This window comes from Myotis yumanensis, unplaced genomic scaffold (assembly GCF_028538775.1).
Source record: "Myotis yumanensis isolate MYYU_CA2020_CCGP unplaced genomic scaffold, mMyoYum1.0.hap1 SCAF_3, whole genome shotgun sequence".
Lineage (NCBI taxonomy): Eukaryota > Metazoa > Chordata > Mammalia > Chiroptera > Vespertilionidae > Myotis > Myotis yumanensis.
Window position 1 is genome coordinate 194,025,821 of NW_027223754.1, and position 17,128 is coordinate 194,042,948.

General features: G+C 39.5%; 1 protein-coding gene and 1 non-coding gene across 2 annotated transcripts in view; both read left to right on the plus strand.

The window, feature by feature from the left end:
• The window catches only part of ANO2 (anoctamin 2), a 302,486-nt gene that overhangs the window by 177,755 nt on the left and 107,603 nt on the right, over nucleotides 1–17,128 (plus strand). The gene's annotated exons all lie outside the window — the stretch shown is intronic.
• Nucleotides 4,092–4,154, plus strand: LOC139007832 (U7 small nuclear RNA). The gene has a single exon (XR_011470980.1). It is a non-coding gene; the product is annotated as a U7 small nuclear RNA (small nuclear RNA).

Consider the following 17,128-nt stretch of genomic DNA (forward strand, 5'->3'; position numbering starts at 1 on the left):
AGTTTAACATTTTTGAGCATGTACAGGCATTGCCTGGATTTCCCATAATTCAAATGAGGGATTGGCTTTCAGGGGAGGAGCAGGTCTTAGGGAATTGGTCAGTAAATCAAAGTGCCCTATGTTTATGAGATCTATAACTTTTATTTTCTGGGCCTCAGTTCATTTTTTTTCTTTAAACAGAATTGTTAAGAACATAATTCCAAACTTCCTGATTTTCTTTATTTGCTTGTAGTTAGAATTTGCCCTAGGAGTCCAAAATCTATGTACCAATCAGTCAACACACGATTGATTAATGTGGCCCTATACTTACTCATAGGGCTGCATAAGTAAAGCTATCCTGTGACTATCTTATAGTCCTTTGAAAACAGGAAACTTACATTATTCAGAGGGTTTTCATGTTTGGTTACAGAGGCAAATGTGAAAAGGCACTCTAATTCCTGTTTCAATACTGCCTTCTCTCTTTGAGGCCTCCCATCCTGACCCACATGAACAATAGTATTTATGCAAAAGAACCCATCAAATTAAACCATTCTTTTGGAAAAGGGAGGATGCAACTAATTCTTAATTCTGGGTAAACTATATACAAAGTGTTCTTGGTCATCTCTGCTCTATGTCACTGACAGAGAAGAGTCCTGAATGTCAGGCCTCCTTCTCTTTGTAGAACTGACTACACCACTAGTATTTCTGAGAACCTCTTGCAGAGGATAGGACCCATCCTCTCTCTGCATGGCAATCACCTGTTACATACTGGTCTGGCATTCTGGAATCAAAGCCTTTATAATCTTGAGCTTTTATGGAGGTCTTCTCATCTTCAGGGAAAACTTGTGATCACACTGATCTCTTTCAACTTCTTGACTCTTTAAAAAAAATATATTTTTATTGATTTCAGAGAGGAAAGGAAAGGGAGAGAGAGATAGAAACATCAATGATGAGAAAGAATCATTGATTGGCTGCCTTCTGCATGCCTCCTACTGGGGACTGAGCCCACAACCCAGGTATATGCCCTTGATCAGAATCAAACCCAGGACTCTTCAGTCCTCAGGCCGATGCTCTATCCACTGAGCCAGTGCAGCTAGGGCACCTCTTCTTAATATTTTTCTTCATTCATTGCCTCACTATCAGCCTCCTAGCTGTTTAGTAAGCTAAGGAAAAGAAATAATGTCTGCATGTGGAGTGTGCTGTTGAGGGGAGTGGCTCCAGATGAGGGTGAAAGTCATGGAAGAGCCCCAGATCATGTAGAGCTTTATAGGTCTGGTTAAGGATTTGGCCTTTTTCTTAAGACCAATGGAAAGTTACTGAAGGATTTTAAAAGCAGGGACATACATGATCAGATTTGCATTTTAAAATACTCTGGCTGCTGTATGGAGTGTTGGAGATAGACATATACATGGACAGCAGTGATGACAGTATCTGCTAAGACAAGGAGGTAGCAGTAGATACAACCCAAGATAGAGTTCATTGGGGTTGATTAGGGAAAGGGTTAAGAACCACACACAGGTGTCTTGTTTGAATAGCTGAGAGGTGCTGATTTTATTTAGTAAGATGGGGATGACTGGAGGAGAGGCAGTTGGGGGAAAGATCATGAGTTTAATTTTGGACATATTGAATCAAGGTGTTTATAAAACATCGATGAGAAGAAGTTATTTAGGCAGTTGGATCCAGAACTTAGAAAAGAAGTCTGGGCCAGAAAAATAAATTTGACATATAGTTGGTATTTAAAACATGGAAGTGAACAAAATTGGGAGGGATGTCTTGTCTGTCAATAAATATCTTATTACTTAGAATATATCATTTAGAATAAAATGAACATAAGACAGTTTGCCAGCATTAAGTAGAGTGGTGTAAATTCCATATATGCCATCTATTCAGAGAAAGGAGAGAACAGTGGAAAGCTGAAAAGGCTGGAAGTTTTAAGAATGTTTCAGATAAGTCCTTAAGATACATAGAATTTGGATAATCAGATTGATGTTTAAGAAAGTTGACTGAGCCTCCTCTGGGGGGAAAAAGTTGGGAACACATTAGGTAACTGAAGAGGATATCTAGGAAGAGCCTCAAAGACGTTCTTTCATATTATGGTTTGGTTTAAAGTAGCCATTTTTCAAAATACAAATATCAGAACATAAGAGAAGGGCCATAAAGAAAGTTGTTTTCAGTGGCCAAATGTACTTGACAAACATAACATGTGGTGAAATAATAAAAAATGTAAATATTGGTCTGTTTCTGGTTCCTGACACAGAGCTCCTAAAACCCTTCTAAATGGGGTGTAAGGAAGATCCAAAATAAATAAACAACAACAAATTAGAAAATAACTTTGCAAAACAATGATGCTAGTTTTGACATATCTATATATATATAAAAAACCAGCAACTGGAAGGCCGTAACGACTGGAACGACCAGTTGCTATGATGCCTACTATGGCCAGCGAACCAGCCCAATTGGGAGGGGTGGGGCCGGCCAGCCAACTTCCTGCAGTCCCTCCCCCGAGCCTGCCCTGCCCCTGATCATCCCTCCCTACCCCAGTAGGGGGCAGGGCCAGCTGGCCAACCTCCTGCAACCCCTCCCCCAAGCTGGCCATGTCCCCGGTCAGACCCCACCACCCTGATTGGCCTGCTGCTCCACTCCACAGCCAGCTCTGCCCCTGATTGGCCCTCCCCACACCAATCAGGGGTGGGAATGGCCGGCCCACTGCCCAAGCCCCTCCTCACAGCCAGCCCCACCCCAAATCGGCCCCCCCACACCAATCAGGGCGGTGCCTGCTGGCCAATCATCTGTGGCCCCTTCCCCCAGCTGGCTGGCCCTGATTGGGCCCCAATTGGGGCAGGCCGGCCAGCCAACCTCCTGCTGTCTCCTCCTCCCAACAGGCCTGGCCCTGGTCTGCCCCAGTTGGTGCCAGGCCAGCCGGACCACATCCATGCACAAATTCATGCACTGGGCCTCTAGTTATGTAAATAATGATTCAATGTTGACCAGGATTTTGTGTAGGGTCTTTTTTTTTTTTCTTCATTATTGGTAAAATAAAGATTGGTATAGTCTTTCTGAGGAAAATGTAGTAGAATAAACCAAAACCCTTATAAAAGTTAATACTCTAAGGAGATTTAAGAAATTTAAACAAAGATAATATAAAAATATTTATCAAAGGATTATCAAATACATGAAACACTTTCAAATAATCTTATTGACCAATATAAGAATGGGTCAATAAATTAAGGTATAGTGATGTTATACAATATTAAGGTCATTTTAAAAAAGACCTCACACACAATAGAATATGCAGATGTCATATTATAAAGCTGTATACCTGGAATTGATATAATATTATTAATCAATGTTACCCAATAAGTTTAATAAAAATTTTAAAAATCCTTCTCTCAAAACAGACTTCAGAGAAGATTTAAGGTCATGACTATATGTTTACGTTATACTATTATGTTTTTTCAAAGCAGGATAAGATTCAAAATTATACATGTATTATCTCACTTTTATTAAAAAAGTGAAAAGCTCCACTGTTAAATAAAAATCAAGATTCAGAGTGGATAAGTGGTTTTCCCAAGGTCAACTGGCTGGTAAGTGCAGGAGTTGGGGGTAGAACCCCGGCCTTCCAACTTTTAGTGAGAGGAATGAGCATTGCTGTGGATTACTAGCTTCATGTCCTTGGGCAAGTTATTTAACCTCTCTGAATCTCATTTTTCTCACATATAACTTAAAAGACAACTCCATTAATGCAAATCTATAATAATAAAAGCATAATATGCTAATTAGACTGGACAGCTGAACGACCTTCCTTCTGAACGTCCTTCTGGATGACCTACTAGATGAAGCCAGGACTGCGAGAGCCGAGGCAAGCCGCCATAGCTGCCAGGGCCGAACCCCTTGCTCAAATTTTGTGCGTCGGGCCTCTAGTATATAATATTTCTTGAGTGTTACTATGTGTGGGCACTGTTCTAGAGCAGTGATTTTCAATCTTGTTATTTGATGGCACACATAAACTGATTACTAAAATTCTGCAGTACACCAAAAAAATTTTTTTCCAATCTGACCAAAAAATAGGTATAATTTTGATTGATTTACAAAAAATAATAATAATAGTAATTCAGTGCTTACAGCTCTTTTTGAATTTGTCCAGCAGGTCTTCCGGCTCGTCCCGGAAGGCCCTAAAAAAAAAAAAAAAAATAATAATAATAATAGTAATTATCTACCTTTTTTGCTCCAAAGTGACTTTTTAAAAAATCAGGTGCCTATACTTGTATAAAATATTTCTGGTACCAAGAATTAATCAATCAGACACAACCTTATTATGTGATGTGACCAATAAGATGCAACTATATTATATGGCCTATGTATTTATGGTTCAAGACAGGACATTTACAATGGACGGCTATTGTGTTGGCTGTTGTCATTTTTTTATATTTGACAATCTAAGGGAAAAGAGGTCAGTGTCCTTGACTAAAAGTCAGGATTGTATGTTTTAAAAATTCTTGCAGCACACCAGTGTGCCATGAAACACTGGTTGAAAATTGCTGTTCTAGACCATGGGGTTACAGCAGTGAGCAAAGCAAAGTGCCTGTTCTTCAAGAGCATCCATTCTGGTGGTAGGAGGACAGGCAGTGACAGAGATAAATAAATATGTAATGTATTCGTGGGTGATGAATGCTACAAAGAAAGATGAAACAGAGTAAGGAGAGAGAAGGAATGATACAGGGGATGGAGAAAATGTACTGTCTTTTAATAGGGTGAACAGGGAAGATCACTCTGGTACAGTAACGTTTGAGCAGATATCAACATGAAGTAAGAAAGTAAACAGTCAAACAGTGTGGATATCTAGGGAAAGAACATACAGGCAGAGAAAACAGTAAGTGCAAAGGCCCTGGGGCAGAAAGCTTCTTTATGTGCTTAATAAACAGTTAGGAGGTCAGTGTGACAGGAACAAAAAGAGCAAAAAGGAGAGTATGAAGGGATGAGGTCTGAGAGGTAGTCAGAGACAGCAAGGACTTCGGGTTTTATTCGAGATGAGCAGTCACTGCAGGGTTTTAAACAAACATAAGTGATAATATTTGTCCTATTGGTAGAGTTTTTGTGAGGAGCAGATGAGGTAATGCATATGAAATTGCTTTATGAACTGGGAAGTTAAGTTCAAGAATATTTCCAGGGTCATGTAATTGGCCAGGTAGTTGCAGAGCCAGAAGAGAACACAGCGTTCCTGACCCCCAAGGCCACTCCTCTTTCCATGACATCTAACTCTCCTTCGTAGAGTATGGGGCCCAGTGTCAATCTAGGACCAGGTTGAACCCTTGAGCAAGTTCAAACTTTCCCAAGCCAAAGGGCTTTGTGAACCTCATTGTCCTGGCAACATTTGACTTTTGGAAGAAGCTTACAGGAATTTGTGAACTTAAATGGGTAGAAAGAAAGGAGCTGGAACCATCCAAGGCAGTTTGGTCCTGGGCAGTAGAGACTGTCTTAAATTAAACACAGACCTCTGCTCTGGGCTGGACTAGAGAAGCTAAAACATCAAGACTTAAGAGGAAAAACCAACAATTATGATAGGTTTTGGAGAATTGCTTTAATACCTATTTAGGAAGCCACAGAGTCAGCCAAAAACAATAGTCAGAATTTGTAAGAATTCATGGTTGTTTATGCAGTTTTAGGCATGGATTAAGTAGATGCAATAGTGCATGATTTGAGGTTCCCAGCTCCTACAGATGATTCCATCTGGCGAGGGCTCTGCCGGCCTTCCACTTGTGTGGACAAACTCATATGAGCCTGGAGGGCTGGAGGGGAAGCCACACTGTGGTTTTTGACTGGGGAGCTCAGGGTTGAAGGTCTGGTGTTCTTGTATCTTTGCTGTGTAAGATGGGTTGACTTTATTCTCTTTCTCTTTTTTCTCCACTCTCCTCTTTTCTTCTTTCTCTTTCCTTTTTTCCCCCTTCTCTTTTGCCAGGAGCAGAGGACATGAACAACATTTGATTTGCCTTCTATGAAAGTTATAATTGTTATCACATAACCACCTACATATCACAGTCACCCCTTAAAGAAAATATCCTCACAGAATCTCCATTTCCAGTAAAATAGACCCTCTATGCCTACTAAGTAGTCCTCATAAATCACAAGCTCTTAAGAAAATAAAGTGTCACAATTTTTTTTCAGTGAAATTCTGTTGAATTCCAACTGTACAAAAGCCATAATGATGAACAATCTGTTAGTTAAATTATGTTTCTTAACCAAAGGTATAATGTTTCCAGAAGTGACAGGCAATTGATATTCCAATTTCAATTAGATAGGTAAGTCTTAAAAACATAACCACCTTAAAGTCTAGGTATCTTTCAAATAATTCTTGTAATCTAAGGTATCTTTGCCTGCAGTTTACTCCTATCTAAATGTTGGCAGACTCGGAAATGGAAAGATTATCTCTAAAAGTACAGGAGCCATGGGTACAACAGGAAATACGTGTAGGATGCCTAACACTCACACACACACACACACACACACACACACACACACACACACTTATTCTTGCTAGATAAGCTCACTGGGGGGGAGTTTCCCAAGGGCAGAATCAGGTCCAAGTGGTGGAAGTTTCAGGGAACACAGATTTCAGATTCCTTAGGGAAGGACATTTTTGACAGCCCATTCTGTACACCAACAGAATTGGCTGCATCACAAAGTTCGGTAAAATGTTGTTGTTTTTTGTCAAGGACTTTGTAAATACCAGAAGCTTCTAATGACAAGATTGTTATAAAAAGCACCTTATTTTATGCCTGCCCATTTAAAATGCGTGCTATTATAAAAAGTCAAGAAGGAGCTGCTGTCATGGCACATGGGGAGTGTGACCTGCTGAGCTGGGAGGTACTGGTTGCCAGAAGCCACCTGGACGGGTGGGTGCAGATTGTGATCGGTGATGATGGCAATCTTGTAATGCAGGAGTTCCAACGGGTCTCCGACATTTGTGTATTCTGACAAGTAGTTATTGCTTTGAAATATTTAATTACAATTCTTTTAAAATCTTTTTGCTCTTTTGGCTATAAGACTGAAAAATTCAAAAAAGTAGATTCTAGGCATCCTGGATAGAGAATCTTCAGTTGTGGTGAGTTCCCACCACAACTTAACCAAAGGTATGATGATCCCAGAAGTAACAGGCAATTGATCAAATAGAAGGTGATCAAATAGAAGGTGGATGGATATTGCCAGAAACATTAAATGAGGAATTTCCACTTTGAACAGTTAGAGGAAACGGATAATAGGCTTTTAAAGTTGTGAAACATTTTGAGCACACAGAAAAGTCTAAAGAATAAGCTAAAGAATACCCACATAACCATGACACAGCTTTGTCATAAAGGACATTTCACCATATGTGCTTCAGATTGTTATTTCTTACATGTCATTACAAATGTAATTGAAGCGTATATGTAGCTCTTCCTTTCACACCCTTGCGCCTTCCCTTCTGAGAAGTGCCCAATATTCTGGACTTGGCGTTCATTATTTACATGGATATTTTTGTGTTTCTACTGAACATATGCACATATAAATACTACATAGTATTTTTTCATGTTTATGAACTATCTAAGCAGTGGTTCTCAACCTTCTGGCCCTTTAAATACAGTTCCTCATGTTGTGACCCAACCATAAAATTATTTTCGTTGCTACTTCATAACTGTAATGTTGCTACTGTTATGAATCGTAATGTAAATATCTGATATGCAGGATGGTCTTAGGAGACCCCTGTGAAAGGGTCGTTCAACCGCCAAAGGGGTCGCGACCCACAGGTTGAGAACCACTGATCTAAGTGGTATCACACCATACATAGTGTTTGTTGTTTGCTTTTTTGCTCAGCATTGATTTTTTGCTCAGCATTGATTTTGGATAGATTCATTTTGATGTATGGAGCTCTCACGCATCCATTTAAACTGAATTACCGTATTCCTTAGATTAGTATAGCATCGTTTATCTATCCTTGTTCCTATTTAAGGGCATTGAAGTTGATTCCTTATTTCCTACTGCCAGTGATGCAGTTATGAATCCTCTTACATGTGTTTGGGAGCATTTATGTAAAGATTTCTCTAGGAAAGGAGTTACTTACTCTTAGAGGATACACTTCTCTGCAGGATATCATCAAATTGTTCTCTAAAATGACTGAACTTGTTTATACTCCCACTAATTACTATGCTGCCACCAGCTCTTGCTGGTTTATATAGCAGATTTTAATATTTTCTAATCAGTTATGAAATGGTATTTCATCATAGTTTTAAAGTTAATCAAATGTATTTTCTGATCTGTGCCTCTTTATATTTTATTTAAGAAATTCTTCTCTACCCCACAAGATCATAAAGATAATAAAATTAAAAAAAAATTTAAAAATTGCTTTTCCACATAAAACTTGGAACTACCTGGAATTTATTTTTTGTGTGTATATAATGCAGTAGGGACCAATTTTCATGGTTTTCTATATACTGATTTTATTTAACATTTTGGGGTAACTAGTAAGAATAAGCATCTTTTCCTTTGTTTATTTGCCATGTAAATTGTTTGTTCTTCCAGTTTTCTCATTTTTTTCTTTTTGTTTATTGATTTATAGGAACTTTTTATATGTTATGGATGCTATTCTTGTTAGTTATATGCATTGCAAGTTCTCCCAGTCTGTGGTTTGTTTTTACTATATTATGGCATCCTATGATGAATATCAGCATTTTTTTGATTGATAGACTTTACTTGTAAAACATGGATCTGGTATGTATTCTGTACCAGTGGTGCAGACTCTTTATTGATTTATTAGATCAACTGTGCTAAATGTGGCTTTAAATTTTTTGTAATCTGCTGAAATTTTGTTGTCTTGCATTATCAATTCCTGAGTGTGTTATGTTGAAATCTCCCTTAGGATGGAACATTTTTAAAAATTCACCATATTCCAAGTAGGAAGCAGGTCTAAACATGTTTTACAGAATTTGTATTATAAAAAAGTCACATTGTCTGACCACAATGCAATTAATTTAGAAATAGATTTTTAAAGATTACCAATTAAAGTTTAAAAAATTTCTTCCAAAAAACTCATGGGTGGAAAAATAGATGAGAAAATAATTGGAATTTAATGATGACAGTCAAATATTTAATCTGTCCATTTCTCATGTAGTTCTAATAAGTTTTTATTGTTATTAGTTGCCTGTTCATTTAGAGCTGGTAGATAGGCTCATCCATTTAGTATTGGTTCTTTCCATATTGTACCACCAATTCAGGAATGCTTAAGGGAAATGTTATTTAATGTATTTAGCAGGCATTAGTATGTTTTCTGTACCGGGAAAGGGGTCTTCTCCATGTTAAGTTTATTACTGCCAGAAATAGAAATGCCTCTTAAATTTTCTGTCTAAACAATCACATTTTCTGAAAACAATGATTTTTGGCTTCTTTACTTTTAAATGTTTGCATTTTATTTGTTTTTGGTTTGTTTGTTTATCATACTGTATAGCCAATATCTTTAGTACAGTGTTGAATAAAAATTTAGGAACTAAGTATACTTATTTTATTCTCAATTTTAAATGGAATGCTTTTAATATTTTATCTATAAATAGGATATTCACTGTATTATTTTGTTGATACCATTTATCAGATTAAAAGAAGTTCCCCTCTGTACATATTTTATTAAGATAATTTAAATTGAATTATCAAATGCTTTGTCTATATCAATTCAAATAATCATGTGGCTTTTCTCCTTTAACCTTTGAATGTACTGAACTTCATGCATAGAGCTTCTAAGGTAAACATATTCTTGGTATAAACCAACATGATGCTGCCTTATTTTAGTATATTTACTCTATTTGGTTTGCTTGTATTTTATTTAGGATTTTAAAATCTACATATTTTGGTGAGGTTGGCCTAGAGATTTCCTTTCTCGTACTATGTGTCCAATTTTGGTGCCAAAGTTGTGAAAGTTTCATGTCGCGAGTTTGGAGTGTTCCTTCTTTTTTATTCTCTGTAATACATTATAGAAGAGCAGGATGATTTGTTTCTCCAAAGTCTGATAAAACTTTTTTTTAAAATGTCTGGGCTGATTGCTGGGTTTTTGTGGGTAGATTTTAAATTTCAGATTTATTTATTTATTTTTTACTATTTTTGTTCTTTTTTTAAAAAATATATTTTATTGATTTTTTACAGAGAGGAAGGGAGAGAGATAGAGAGTTAGAAACATCGATGAGAGAGAAACATCGATCAGCTGCCTCCTGCACATCTCCTACTGGGGATGTGCCCGCAACCCAGGTACATGCCCTTGACTGGAATCGAACCTGGGACCTTTCAGTCCGCAGGCCGACGCTCTATCCACTGAGCCAAACTGGTTTTGGCGACTATTTTTGTTCTATTCAAGTATTTATTTTCTTTTTGATTCCCTATTGCTAAATAGTATTTTCCTAGGAAATTATCAATTTTGTGTGTATTTTCAAGTTTATTGAAGAAATTCTTCAAAGAATTGTCTGTTGAAGTTACTAATATTTGTTCCACTTCCAATTATATTGCCACTATGATTCCAAATGTTGTTTGTGTCACCTTCTTTTTAAAAATCTGACCAGTGCATCAGATGTTTACCTATTTTATTAGTCTTTTTAAAAAGTTAAATTGTGGTTTTATGTATCCTTTCTAGTGTCTTTCTTCTATATTCTTTATTTCTGCTTTTTTAAAAAATTACTTTCTTCTATTACTATTACTTTCTTCCTTTGGGTTTATTCTGTTGTTCTTTGTTGTTGGATGTTTAACTCATTAATTTCCAGTCTTATGTATTTTCTAGTAAAAGCATATAAACTTTTCATCATTTAACTTGTTCATTTAGTTATTCATTCCTTAATTCAATAAATATTTATGTGCCAGGGACGATTCTAGGTCCTGTGGATTTATTAGTGGACAAAACAACCCAAAGCCTGTCCTTATATTTTTAATAATCTATTTTGAGTTCTTTATTCCATGAGTTATTTAGAAGTGTGTTTTACATTTGCATAGATGTAGAAGTGGGGAGGTTGGTATCTTGGCTATTTCTAATTTACTTGCATTTTATTTAGAGAATGTGGCATATATAATATTAATTTGGGGGGTACTTTTGAAATTTGCTTTGTGACCTGGAATATGTTTTTTATTTTCTGTAAGAGTTCCATGTGTGCTTGAAAAAAAATGCTGACCAATGATTTTAAGATTCTTTTCAATTTGGAGATTCAGTGGTTCCACTTCAATGTCAATAACCTTGCCTGATCTGACATGTTGTTCGAAGTCGTAGTTAAAAGGGCCTAATTCATGTTGAGACTGGTTCAACAGTGAGTCAGGAGTGGTGTGCTAAGGCAAGAGTTTAATGAGGAACGGTCCCCCTTTTCTTCTAGGGAGCAGTGGCTCAGAATCATAGAATATCAAAACCAGGAAAACCCATTAGAGTTTGTCACAAACAGCAACAGCCTAGCTTCCTGAGTAATTATTCAATAGACATTTATGTAGCACTTAAGTCTATACCAGGCACTGTTCTGAGTGCTTTATAAATACCAACACGATTAATCTTCATAACATGCCTTGATGGAATTTATTATTCTCATTTCTGTGATGAGGAAACTGGGCCACAAAGACAGTAAGTCCTAAACTCTCAACAACAGTCAGTGGCAGAGTCAGGATTGAATTCAGGCAACCTCTGACCTCAGAAACCACACCCTCAGTGGTTGATTCTGATATATAGCCAGGTTTTGGAACTACTGTCAGGCCATTTTTTTTCTTTTCATTTTTACAGATGGAGAAACTGAGGTTAGAGGGAGGAGGGATTTGCTCACTAGTTAATGACATATAAAGGAAAATCTGACCCCCTGACTGCTACCACTCTGTAAACTCTGTGTGAGGATGCTGGGGAGGTCAGCCATGCTAGCTTTGCCATAGGAAGCCTGGCCCAGCCCCTGCATTTAGATCTGAACAGCTCATTCTTTCTCAAAGAGAATCCATGGGCACTGCCTCTATCTGACTTCCCTTCTGTCTCTCTTTGACTTTCTTCTTTTGTCCCTATAGTCTATTCTTTTAACAGTCCCTCTGCCTCTTGAGTAAGGTCTTCCATTAAGGAATTGAAGCAGAGATTCTAGAAGCTTGGGGGTTGGTGAGGACACTGGGGCACATTCTTTTGTAGTGGAGAAAGTTTTAGAATCAAATGGAACTGGTTCAAGTCCCAGATCTGCTACCTTCTAGCTTTGTTTCTTTGGACTGTGACTTATTCCCTCTTGTTGTTTTTTTAATTTCTAAAAGGAAGCATAATAATATCGGCCATGTAGTATGTTGAGAAGACTAAATGAAAACACGCTTGTAAAGTGCCTGGTACATGGTAACAACAACAAAAGCAACGCATGTTGATCGAGGCCCCTCTCTATGCCAGGCACAGATCTAAGCTCTGGGGATGCAACAGTGAAAACAAGAGATAAAATCCCTGCCCTCAAGAGGTTTGCAGTCTAATAGCAAGGAACAGACAATACATGAATAAACAAATAAATATGCTATGTATTCAGTAGCAGTATGTACTCTGAAGCTACAAAGTGAGGGGGTAGACAGTGAAGTAGCAGATAGGGTGATTAGGAGTGGTCTCTCTGGCATAGTGATGACTGAACAGAAACAATGCAAATGAGGGAGCAGGCCAGGTGGCAGTGAGGGGAAGGGCTTCCAGGCAGAGGGAGCAGCAAGTGCAAGGAACAGATGTAGAGCAAACCTGTTGTGCTCAAAGAACAGCAAGGAGGCCAGTGTGCCTGGACCACAGAGTTTTTAGGGGAGGAAATGGCTAGAGAAGAAAGTAGAGAGGTAATTGGGGTCAGATCATGGAGGACCTTCTGAGGACCCTGGATTTATTGGGACTGAGATGAAAAGTCACTGGGATTCTGAGGGAGGACTGACATGATCAGACTAACATTTGTGGATGTTCACCCTGGTTGCTTAATGGAGACTGGACTGTGGGGTGCAAGGATAGAGCAGGAAAACCAGGGGGAGGTTATTGCAGAGGTCCAAGGGGAGAAAACAGTGGCCTGAACAAGGGGAGTATCCATGGAGATGGTGATGTGTTCATATTCTGGCTATATTTCAAAAGTAAATCCCTCAATATTTGCTGATGGAGTGTGAGGTGTAAGAGAAAGGGAGAAGTCGAGGATGACTCCAAGATTTTGGCCTGAATAATTGGAAAATATTGGTCAGGGGGAAAGTCAGGTGTTTATTGGTAAGCATGCTACATTGTGACAGCTGTTGCCCATCCACATAGAGGTGAACAGAAGGCACTTGGCTTTGCTCCAGGGAATGTCCAAGCTGGAGAGTCCTCGGCATTTAAGTGATTTTTCAGCTATGAGATTCTTTGAGCTCACTGAATGTAGGTAGAGAAAAGAAATGCCCAAGAACTAAGCCTGGGCCTATCAATAGTTTAGAGACTGAGATGATGGACCAACCTCATCAAAAGCAACCAAAGTACCTGAGAAGAAGTAGTGAGTGAGATAGGAAGAGAACAAACAAACAACAACAAAAGTGGAGTCTCAGAGAATCAGGTGAGGAAAATGCCTCAGGAAGGAAGAAGCCACCGAATGCATCCATTGTTGCTCTTAGACAAGGATTTTACAGCGATTGATATTCAGCAATGTCAGTTCTCATTTTCCTCCTTTCTCAGTCTATTTTCTTGCCCTGGTGGAGCTGTTCCCTAACACTGACTCCCTCATGACCTTTTGGCCCAGGAATGGGGCACAGAAGAGATGGCTTTTTGCCATCATTTGCAGATCACCAAGGCTATTGACATCTTACTACCTAACCAGGCTGCCTCTCGATACTGGAGTTTCTTGGTAAGACTGCATAGCAGGAACATGACACCCTACTTGGAAGTGCTGTGAACCAGGACCTGATTTTATATTATTGCAATTATTTGAGCCTCATCTTGGCCTAAACCCAGTCCTGGATCTAGGATTTTTGAGCCCATGACATAGAGGAGGAACGTAAGTGAACCTACAATGGTAACATAAATTCTAAAGCGTGTACATAGTCTTGAACTTAGCACTCACTACCAACCTGATACAAACCAAGTAACAAGTTAATGGCTTAAAGAATAAAAGTATTTTTCCTTATCTTACAAATCTCCCGCTTAAGCATATATCATATTTGAATACCTTGCATTAAGAAAATAAGAAGAACAAAAATCAAGTCATTTTTAAATTCTTTTTGCTTCCTCATATCACATAGTTAATGCACCAATAAATACCTTTGGTTCTACTATTGAAATATACCCCTGATCTGATCACCACTCACCCTATTCACCTCTGCAAACCTAGTCCAAACCCTCATCACTTCTTGCCTGAGTTATTGCAAGGACAATTTGCCTGCTCTGTCTGGTGGCCTCATTACCTTGCAGCTCAATCTCCACACATTATCCAGAGTGAGCTTTCCGAAGTATTGATCAGATAATGTGACTCACTCACCAGGGGATTCCCCCATCATGGGCTATAAGACCCCACAAGATCTGGCCCTGGTTTCCCTTCAAACTGCATCTTATTCACCACACTTGAGCTGCATTCACTCTTGTTCTCTTTCCCTCAAATTCAATTGTTCCTATCTGTCTCAGGGTCTTTGACTTGCTGTTCCCTCTTCTGGAATGTTCTTTCTGAATGTTCCCTGCTCTCCTCATTCTGGTCTCATCTCATCACCCTCTCAGAGAGATCTTCCCAGCCCTGGCTATTTATGGTGGTCCTCCTGCCTTAGCCTGTGTGATTTCCCCCTTAGCACCAATCAGGACCTGAAATGGCCCCATCTCTTTCTTTCTCACTTCTTTGCTGATTGCCTATCCCCTCTGTAGTAAGCCCCTTAAAAGTGGGGACTTGTCAAACTTGTCACTGCCATGTGCTCCCTGTCTGGAGCAGTGCATAGCATTTCGCAGGTGTTTAATAAATGTCTGCTGACTGATACACAATCTGAACTTAACAAAATTAATTTTAGATCTAATTTCTGATTTCCATGAGGTGTCCAGCTTTATTTTTATGCTCAGGATGGGGTAACTTGTTCCAACTATAAGAAAAGTTAGTGATTCTGCCTGCATCTTTGAGCTAGTTGAGTGAGAGTCCCTCTTTCCCAATGTAGGATTCATGGGGTACAGCCACCTCAACTCCCAGCCTATGTGTTTTCACCAACTAATGCCCAAGACGAGGTGATACTTGGGATGCTTGAACTCTTCCTGGGATAGGAGGAAACCTTGGGCCACAGCTCTTTGGAACTCTTGCTCCCAGGTGACTTGGCTGATGCCCCAGCTTGAGGTAGAAGAGGCCAGGCACAGAGCACAGGAGTATTTCACCCTGTGGAGGATGACTCTCAGGAATCCACAGAGCTGGCCAACCTATGTTAACACAAAGCTGGCCAAGAGCTTTGGCTGCCTCATTTTCCTCCTGGAGATACAAAGTCAGTAGCAACTGTGGATTCCCTGATTTCAGAGGACTCACTCTTATGTGGCGTTTTAAAAAGAGTATGTTGTTTCAGGGGAATCCTGAGTGGAGAAAATAGTGAGGCTCAGAGGTGCATGGTTCCAAAGTCATGGGTTTTGATACTGGCTATGGGACTAGATTTAGAGTAGTTTGAGACTCCTGTGGCTGATCCCTCAGTGTCTCCATCAATCCTGTAAGCGAGTTCTGTTGAGAGTGCCTGCATTAAGGAGCAACTTCATCATTAGGTGCACTCAGTCAATTGATTCTCAGAGCAAAAATCTGCTTACAGACTTTAGAATTAGGACCTACAGAAAGATGGATTCTGCAAGCGATCACAGCTAAATGCACACACTGCCCATGGTGGGAGTCTATCTTATGTCAGCATCTCATACAAACAACATTTTAACTTCCTGGGCTGGGAAAAATCATTTTCCACTAGAAGACTGAAAGAAGGGAAGAAGAATTCAAAAATAGGCTTATATTTAAAAAGTATTTCTTATGTTTACTATATGCCAAACACTAGACTGGTGACTCAGTAGGTCATAGCCACAAATTCTCATCTCTTCTCCCTAAGGAAGACAAAGAACACAGCAGGGCAGGCATCATTACCTAACCTTCCCATTGCTGCAGGTATCATAGCAGAGTCTAAATTCACTTGCTTGTGTGTGACACTGGGATTAGAGGGGTGCGGGTCTCAGAGGTATGGGGCAGCCACACTCAGATATCCCAGGTGAGTTTGGAGGAAAGGTAAGAGCCAGTCCCAGGAATGGGCCACAGTCAGTGAGAGCTTAGGAGCAGGACCTTGGTCCCCATCAGTGGGCCGGGGAGCCTGGCCCTGGAGGTCATATCTACCGAGGAACTGAGAAGCCAGACCCCATTTAGAACAACAGATTCCAGGCTCCACCAAGAAGGTACAGAAATGAAGCCAATGTCCCCCTCCTGCAAAAAGCCTGGCTCTGTGCTTATATCCCTCATCTCTCCCTGTCTACTCCCTGTCAAAAGTGATCCTTTTCTTAATACTTTAAGCAATAAAACAATTTAAAAAAAAGTCATCCTTTTCTTTCAGTTATAATCTCTAACTCCTCTCCCCCAAATCAGTTCAATGATTCTGCTTTCCCAATTAAATTATTTCTCATATGTGTTCCCCCCCTCCACCTACTTTGCCGTTGGTACCAACATCTCCCTTTTTTTCTGACTATCATTCTTCTTGAAGTTTCTACCTTGGCTTCCTTACATCTCATTTGCCCTTTAATAACCTTGCAATTCCCCCCCCCCCCCTCCAAATCTTCTGAAACTGGTCTCTCTAGAGATGATTAATTACCTTCCCAATCAATACACCCTGTGGCCTTCACTTTTTCCTTCCTTCATTTTTCTCTACATCTCCATTTCACATCTCTGGAGACCAAATCACCGATTTGAGGCCTTGGCCCCTTAAGACTTCCACTTCCTGTGTAAGACTTAGGAGATTGGGGTGCTGATCATCCGTAAATATGTTAGGCGGAGATGTGGTGACTTTCTGGCACTTGAAAGGCTCTGACAGAGGAGGGGCACACCCGTGGGTCAGGGTTTCCTCTTTAGTGAAGAGGAGGAACAAGAGAGACTGCATAGAAGAATGCCAGACTTGTATGACCCTGGCGCCACCCAGGCCCTATTGCGTGTTGAGCTGTTTGCAGAGTAATAAGCAAATCTGGATTAGACTGTGCACCATT